Here is a 9,079-nt window from a genome sequence, read left to right on the forward strand (position 1 = left end):
AGTTAGAATGACTTGGGCCCATAGCTTATGGCACAGGTATGATGTCACCGTGTGCTTAAGAGAAAGAATAATGACTCAAATACCGTTATACTTCCCTCTACCCCAGAAAAGTAAAACTCTAACAGTGACATGGTAATAACAAGTTTCTTTTAGTAGCGAGCAGAGGAAACTAATTTTAGTGTTTTAACAAAATGTCAAGTACACTGAAAGGGTACTGTTGTATTTCACAGTTTTGAAGAAAGATTTTTAATAGCCAAGGCACACAAAGGGCTAGAATTAGGGTGGACCTGGAACTTCAACAGCAGAAAATGGTGGATCTTCTCCCTAATATTCTGTCATTAACATGATTTGGCTCTGAACACTCCCGGTCTCTGTTTCAATGTGCCCAAATGTCCTGTAGAAATAATTTTATTTAGTCTATGGAACAGCCAGCTATAGTTACAGATTGAAAATTCACCTAATTATTTGTACTGGTTTCCTCTCTGTACTGAGGTTTTTCCAAGGGAAGGGGGAATTACTATGAATCGGAGAGTTACCCAAAGAAGAGTGTACTGCAGGTTGGAAGTAAAATCGTAAGATTTAAATAAAGCCCAAGAGAAGTGGGAGATGATAAGGTGTGATTTCAACCATGCTAATTGCGTTTCCATTTATTTCAATGCCGTATGCTGGGAGTAAGTGATACGAAGATGAGTCAGACACACAAAGCCTAATCTGTCTTTCTGCTGTGCTCTGCCACCGGGTCACTGGCTGCAATTCCAGATTCCAGTGCTGCAGGCCAGAAGGAAGAGTTCCAGTGTTCCTGTCTTTAATAACCATCAAATTCAGGCCCACCAGTATCTGCATTTCAGGTAGAGAAGTCTGTGTGTCATGAAGAGCATACAAAAAGAACTGTAGAGATTCATACAAAAGAGAAAGTGAGAGTAAGTGAGGAAATCATGAATGGAACAATACTGCAGAGTCTTGACAGATGGTGTACAGAAACTAATGACTATTTACCATAATTCATTTTTGTTTTCCTCCTAGGCATATAGCTGAACTACATTTCTCAGCCTCACTTGCAATTAAGTATGGCCATATGACAGAATTATAGTCAGTGTAACATGAGAGAAAATCATGTCCTGGATCATAAAGATTTTTTTTTTATATGAGTTCTTCCTTGTTCTTTTCCTCTTCCAACAAACTTATGACAACCACCCAGATGCACTTTGAAGCCACACGTTGAATATGGCAGGGTGGCCATCACCGTAGGTCTGTTAATGCCTGTGGAGCAGAGTCTCTTTCAACAGCCCGGAACCACCCTGGACAGTTAAACATATGAGAAATTAACCTTTAATATGTTGTTTTCCCCCAGGTTTTGGTCAATTTAACACACACTACCCTACTCTACTGTAGAAGTTGGTATCAGAAGAGAGGAACCACCACAACAAAAATCTAACGTGTGAGTCAATGGCTTCATGGGCAGGAAAAGAGGTGGTAGGCTTGGAAAGTGAACCCCATTTGATGTAGGGTCAAAACATTTGGCAAAACTACCCTTTTCAATAGTTTTTAAGCTAAAACAAGGATAATATAAGCCTATCGCTCTAGGGGAAGTGATCAACAAGAGATACAGTACTGGTGCCTGCGTATTATTCAGAGTTGCCAATCACCCGCTGCCTTTAGCAAGAAAGAGCTCAGGTACCGAATGAATGATCTTGCGAAACAGAGCTAGGAACCAATCTGGCCCACTCACGCCAGAATGATGTGGAAGAAGGAAAAACTTTTCCTCTCATATGAACTGCTGTACTTGAGTCTTCTGGTTCTATCAGCATTGCCTTTACTTTCACTAATTGGGGGAAGGGGGAGGTTAGGGGTTGGTGGGGAGCACGAACAAGGCATTTTGTTTATCTAGAACATGGGTTGGCAAATTATGGCTCAAGGCCCAAATTCAGCCTGCTGACTTTTTTTCCCCAATGAAGTGTTACTGGAACTCAGCCAGAATCATTCATTAATGTATTGTCTATTGTACAGTTATTATATATTGTACTGTTTATGACATATTGAGTAGCTGTAACAGAGAACATATGGTTTGCAAAGCCAAACATATTTACTATCTGGCGCGTCACAGAAAAAGTTTGCTGACCCCTGGTCTAGATGTGTATTGTAAATAATGTAGGGAAATGGAGATAATGCCTAAGAATATTTGTTAAAGTCAATGTTGAAGGTCTTAGAAGTCAGAATGAATGGGGCGATGAGGAACTATTACAAGTATTGAAAAGGTGAGCGATGTCCTTAAATATTTCTAGAAATCACATTGTAGGATGACATCGACAAACTAGAGTGGTCACAGGACCTTAAGCAGGCAAGTAAAGGCTCCGAAGCCAGGTCATAAGTGGGCATGGTTGGAGAATCTATAAATATTTAGCCTGCAGAAGAGAAAATTTAAGGTGTACAATATGGAGGTATTCAAATATTTAAAAGCCTGGCTAGTGGGGAAAAATCCAATTTATTTGCAAATATCCAATTCAGTATCTCATCAGAAGGCAGTGCTCCTCTAAGACACTTGAGTACAGCTAAATTGAGATTCTTTAAGAGGTCAAATCAAATAAATACAAATCTACTCCAGAAATGCCCAGCACAAAACCATGGCATCTATTTTTTATGTTGAAATTCCATGTTACATTCTCTCATTAATCCACTGTGCTCTGACTTGCATCATCACCGCTGCCACTCCCCTGAATTTGCTTTTGCCAAGGTTACCACTAGTAGCTTTGTTGAAAAATTCATTGAATACTTTTCTGGCATCTATACTATTCATGACCTGCTTTGAAATACCTTCTTGTCACTTTCATTTTGTAACACTAACCTTGCTGTTCTTTCCCTCTTTCTGGACATTTCATGTTACTCTCCTTCAAAGGCTCTTATTTTGTTGGCCTTCCATTTCATATTAGTTTTACTCAAAGTTCTGCAATGGACTCTCTCTTTATTCTACCTCGTCTCATTGGTGACTGCTGCATAATCTAAAAGTAGATGCTAAAACCATAGTGCATCATGTTTTCCAAGGCTTTTTAAGAGTTTGTGAGGTTTTAGGATGAAGTTTTAAGGAAAGTTCATCCCGCTCAATGACTTTCACATCGATTTTCAATTGAATGCCTGATTGGCTCTGTCCTTGGTGCTGGAGATCCAATTGTGTTGGGGGCACACATGAGTTTCTTGCTCTTGTGGAATTTTTATTCTAGTTGGAGGGCAAGAAGAGAAGTGAACAAAAATTAATAAACATGAAAATTTCAGAGAGGGCCATGTACTATAAATAAGTAGGCTATGATAATTAACCAGGGAATAGCTGGGAAAATGATTAATTTGGATAAGATGGGCAAGTATAGTTTCTCTGACTCTTGAATAATGAGAAACTAAGACTTTTGACCTGGGACCTGGATAATAAGAAGGAATTAGTCATGTGAAGATCTGTGAGGAGCAGTATTGCCACTGTATTGAATAGTGAGTCCAAAGACTTGAAGGTGGGAAATAAATGTGGCATGTCGACAGAACCAAGAGATTAGAACATAGCTAACAATGAGGAAAGTAATAATTGATGAGAATAGAAAAATAACGGGAGCCAGAGTATTCTGTGCCTTGTGGGCTATGATGTGAAGTTTGAATTATCTATAAGTGCAATGAAAAGCCATCAGGAGAGTTTTTAGCATGGTGGTGACACGATATCACATTACCTGTATTTTTCCATTTGTCAAATGATACAAATTATATAACTTTCTACTTGGCTGCAAGGAAATTTAGATCCACAGTAAATTCTTGACCACAGGATATGGATTAGCTTATGACTTCATGTATATTTATGATCTTATTCTTTTTTATTTCTGTTACAGTTTTTTATATGTTAGCTTCTATAGAGAAATGCCTCAAAGTATTTTTGAAGAACTGATAATATGAATCACATAATACAGTCTGACTTGACATAAGAGCATTGGACTTGGATTTGGTAACCTGCATGCTATGTCGGTTCTAACACTAAAATATTCATGTGAATTTAGGATAATAATTCAAACACTTTGGGCCTTAATACCCTCATCTCTAAATGAGGAAATTAATATTTCTTATTTCTGTGCTTCTCAGAAATGTTGTGTGGAGAAGATTGTGACTGTATATAAAGGCAGATTGCTGTAGAACTATATATATTCAATACATATTTAAAAAAATTTTTTTAGTGTTTTACTTATTCTTAAGAGAGAGAGAGAGAGAGACAGAACACAAGTGTGTGTGTGGTGGGGGGGGGGTGCAGAGAGAGAGAGAGAGACACAGAATCTGAATTGAAGCAGGCTCCAGGCTCTGAGCTGTCAACACAGAGCCCGACGTGGGGCTCGAACTCACGAACCGTGAGACCATGACCTGAGCCGAAGTCAGACGCTTAACCGACTGAGCCACCCAGGCACCCCAATACATATTTCTTAAGCTTCCTCTATGGGCCAAAAATTAGATATTAACATTTGGGGATTCAAGATGTACTTTTATAAGAAGAATCTGGGTAAAGTTAAATATATAGCACCAAACATTTTTAATCCATTAAATATATAGCACCAAACATTTTTAATCCATGTATATTTCATATGGAAAGGGAAATATTGGACATCTTCTCAAGTGTATGAGCCTCCTTAGATTTTTTTTCAGTAAGGAGGTTGAATCTCTTGACAAACATATGAAATCTGAATCAGGAACAGTTTAAGTTCAACGCTAAACTTAGGAGAAAAGTTTGAACAAGTTCCCTATATGCATCCTCATCAGAATTACTGCTAATGGCTATGTGCAAAGTTTAGCTGATGAATTATTCAGTTTGATATCAATCTTGTCTGTTGCCACAGACTTTTGAAACAAAGAATGCTTTGCAATTCTTAAGAATATACCTTTAGGCAACAATGGAAATATTACTTGACATCCGCAGTTCATGCTTCTAAAAATTATTTAAAGTTTAAGTAAATTGCATAAGAAGGTTTTAATTTCTATAACTTTTGAATAATTTATCTTACCTTTTCATCAAGCTCTTGTGTGTGTGTTGCTATGAAATACTGTCAGTTCCATGCATGCATTATTTTAACCCTCGGTAGGACCGACTTTGTAAATATTAAGATAGGACTGACTTTGTAAATATTAACATGACATCGGTGGCCAACGAGAAGACTCCTTAGAACTCAAGTGTTCTGTGAACCACATTTTGGAAACCACTGGATTATAGAAAACTATTACCTACACACTGATCCCAGCCTTCAGAACTCTAATGTGTGCATTGATTGCTATCTTTCCATTTTGTCCATATCAAAATTTAAGTGCCTGTTCGTGGCAATGCAGAACTTAAGAAATATGCTTTCGTCATACCTCTTACACTTCCATAGCATGGCTTTGGTCTTTCCACCTATACTTGTCTCCCCATCAATAACCATTTCTTGCCAGCTGTAAGACTATGTACCCTTGAAGACTCAGTCTTTTCTACTATCATTTTCACACGTCTGGAATACATACAAATAGTCCTTCCTCTGCACTGATTCAGAGCTTTGCCAGCTGGTTATTTATTACATGTCTCCATGGCCATCACTAGAAATAGTTGTGGCCCTGGGGAAACAACCCGTGAAGGCTGCCTGGGAAAATCATTTGTAGAAGGAAGCCACTCTGTAGGTAGGTATGTTTCATAGGATCTCTGGGATAGACAGAACACATCAAAGTGCAACATCCAGGCTGTCACTGCAAATGCGTGGGACATAGCACGACCACCCACGTTGCCCTGCCCAAGAGATGGGCCTATTTCAGTTGCTATCCATGCTCTGAAGATTGAAACTGTATCATTTATCTTCATATGTCAAGTCTTCTGCATATTAAACGGTACAAATGAGGCCTCCCTCCATACTGGTTGAAACGAATTGCAATAGAGTTCTGTTCTTTCTGTTTTCATAGAAAGAAAACAAACCACGTATTTTAACTAGGTAGACCAAGTGAGAGAAGTGTCAAAATTCTCATGAAGCAATTGAAACGTATTTTTATAAAGCAATTAGGTGTGCAGGCAAAAATGATAGGACTATACCCGCTGTTTGAATATCAGTCATTGGAGAAGCATTAGAGCACAGTTTTGCCAAGTGCAGACTTACGTTGGGGCGGGTGTCGACTCCGGCGCTAGCTTCACAATTTACAGGCCATGTGACCCGGCCCAAAAGTCCAGCTTCCTTAGCTGCTGTAATAGGGACACACTAATAGTATCTGTGAACATTTAACCAAGATACTGCGTATAAAATACCAAGCACCCTAAGAGTTAGGAGTCATTGTTGCTTTCGAGCTTTCAGAGGAAAATTAGGTATAGGGTAAAATGCTAAGTTAGAAAACTTATGAGGTCCACCTTCACAGTTAGCATCTAATTCCTAGAAAAGTTCTCACAGTCTGGGCTGGGCAAACGGAATCATGATCAATCTGACCACTCCTGCCGACTACCTCTTACTCTTACTGTCAAGTGGCTCCCTGGCAACAGGCCCCAGATACTCTCTGTTCTGTTCCCACATCCCATACCCAACTTCAGTTGCCAGGGTCTCCTTTTCTTTCCGTCCTCCTCTTTATTATGTCGGCCCAGTCCTCGTCCTTATGCTCCTTTTTAATCCCCCAAAGCCTTAAAGAACGTAAGTTAGCCCGCCTTGTTTTTTCATCGGCGAAACAAAGAGAATAACCTTCCCACCACCTGTGCTCAAACAAACATGGTGAGAATTAATGAAACAAAGCCGAGACAGCTTCAGAGATAATAAAGTCTAAGAAGTGTCAAAGCGCATTAAGCTCATTCGAAGAAGTGAAGTTTAAAAAGCCTAAGAACCGAGTTGGATCGGTAGCGGGAGCAGAGAGCGGACCCCGGAGAGCCCTGAGCAGCCGCATAGGCCTGGCTCAGTTACCATCACGCCCGGGAGGGGCCGCACCTGCGGCAGCCGGCCCCAGTCATCATCACCTTAACCTTGAGCAGAGAGGCCTACCCCCCAGCAGCCGCCCCCGCCCTCACCGAGACGCCGAGCCCGGCACCAGGCTCAGCAGCGAAGGGAACAGAGGCTGGGGGGCCTCACCTCTGAGGTGCCTGCCGGGGGGACGGGAGCGTCATCTCGACCAAGGTTTTGGGAAGATGGTCCCGTGTAGGAAACGGATATGGTTTCATCAACTGGAATGACACCGACGGAGATACAGAAGTGCCATAAAGAATTACCCCAGGAAGTACCTCACAGTGTAGGGGACGGAGAGACTGTGGAGTTGGACGCTGAAGGAGAAAGGGGGTGCGGAGGCAGCGAATGTCACGGGCCAGGGTGGAGCTGGCCCAGTGCAAGGCAGTGAGTATTGCAGTGGGTCATAAGCATTATGGGCACTCTCCACGTGGCAGGGGACCTCCACGCGATTCCCGGCACAATGACCGGAAGAGTGAGCGTGGGGAAAAGAACGAGGCATCCGAGAGTGCTTCCGAAGTCCAGGCCCTCACAGCGCCGACCCCACCGCAGCAGATGGTTCGCACCTTACTACGTGCGGAGACCGTGTGGACGTGGGCCACAGTCTTCCGACCCTCCTGTGCGGGAAGAGGTGATGCAGGATGTTCACCACCAGGGTGCAAGAGAACGAGGTAGACCAGTGAGACAGGATATGTTTCGGGGCTGTTGACCCACGGGGTCCTCCTTGCTAAAGTCAGCTTAGAGAGGACAGCAGTGAAGAAGATAAGGAAGATCAAGGCGATGAGAGTGAAGGTGAGCAGTCACCTCAACATCCGTACCACCACAATTTTGATCACCCACGCGGTCGCCCAGAGAATGCTAAAGCGCAAGGTGCCAAAGACACAAAAGCAGCGGGTCCCCCAGCTGAGGATCTGTCCTCTTCTGAGGCTGAGCAGGCCGGGGCTGAGTAAATCCCGATTTACCATCTCTACTGTCATCCTGTTTAGTCCTCCAACAAGGAGAAACGGATATGAAATTCCAGCGATAAGAAATGAACAAAAGATTGGACCTGAAGACCTTAAGGGCTTGCTTCTTGCCCACTGACCAGATAAATAGAACTATCTGCATTATCTATGCACATGGAGTTTTTATTATTATTATTATTATTATTTTTGCCTAAAGAGGTCTCTTTTTGGTAAGGCTGGGTTTTTTTCCTCAATATACCTTTAACGATTTTTCAAATGTTTCATACCTGATCAAGGTGAGATTTTTAGGAATCTCACTTTTAATGTTTATTTTTGAGAAAGAGAGAGAGACAGGGCATGAGTGGGGGAGCGGCAGAGACAGAGACAGACAGACAGAATCTGAAGCAGGCTCCAAGCTCTGAGCTGTCAGCACAGAGCCTGATGTGGGGCTCGCATCCACGTTGAGATCATGACCTGAGCTGAAGTCGGATGCTTAACTGACTGAGCTACCCAGGCGCCCCAGGAACCTCATTTTTAATTTGTAATAAAAGATCACAACTTGATTTTTTCAAAAAAGTTAAAAAATGGCAAGCACCTGTTAATAAAAGGTCTTAATAAAAAAAAAACTGTAAAAGTAGCAACATGACAGCATTGATATGTTGAATTTCTTGTCAGAAAAATTACTTCATCTCTCTAGATACAAAGTAAAAACTGCATGCATTAATTTACCCAATTTTAGTCAAAAATCAACAAATCACCAACTATTTGAGTTGGATGGGAACTTTGAGATGATGTACTTCAGCTCTACTCTGCTGATGTGAAAACTGAGGCCCCAGTAAGAGAAGTGACCACCCTAAATTCATGCAGTGGTTTAGTGGAAATGCCAGGTAAACCCCCATTATGTACTTATGAAACAGGACAAAAAATATACTTTGTCAATATTTCTCTAGGTAATTACCATGACTCAAAATTTCCCAACGGCAGCCCTCTAATGTTAGCGCAGCGTTTCAAGAACAGTATTCTATCAAGAATTCCAAAATGTAGGACAGAGAAACAGACCTGACATCTCATCTCCCCCACCACTCTCAAGATATCACCACAGAACAAGAGCTGCTTTTAATAAACCTCAGAAGAGAGGACAATATAGTGATTGTTTTCAGCGGTATAATCTGGACCAAAGAAAGTTCTGGT

At 41.5% G+C, this 9,079-nt stretch overlaps 1 pseudogene; it reads left to right on the top strand.

Moving 5' to 3' along the window:
• Nucleotides 1-6,586: 6,586 nt before the first annotated feature.
• Nucleotides 6,587-7,894, top strand: LOC125157080 (Y-box-binding protein 1-like; annotated as a pseudogene).
• Nucleotides 7,895-9,079: the final 1,185 nt, after the last annotated feature.

This window comes from Prionailurus viverrinus, chromosome X, assembly GCF_022837055.1.
Source record: "Prionailurus viverrinus isolate Anna chromosome X, UM_Priviv_1.0, whole genome shotgun sequence".
NCBI lineage: Eukaryota > Metazoa > Chordata > Mammalia > Carnivora > Felidae > Prionailurus > Prionailurus viverrinus.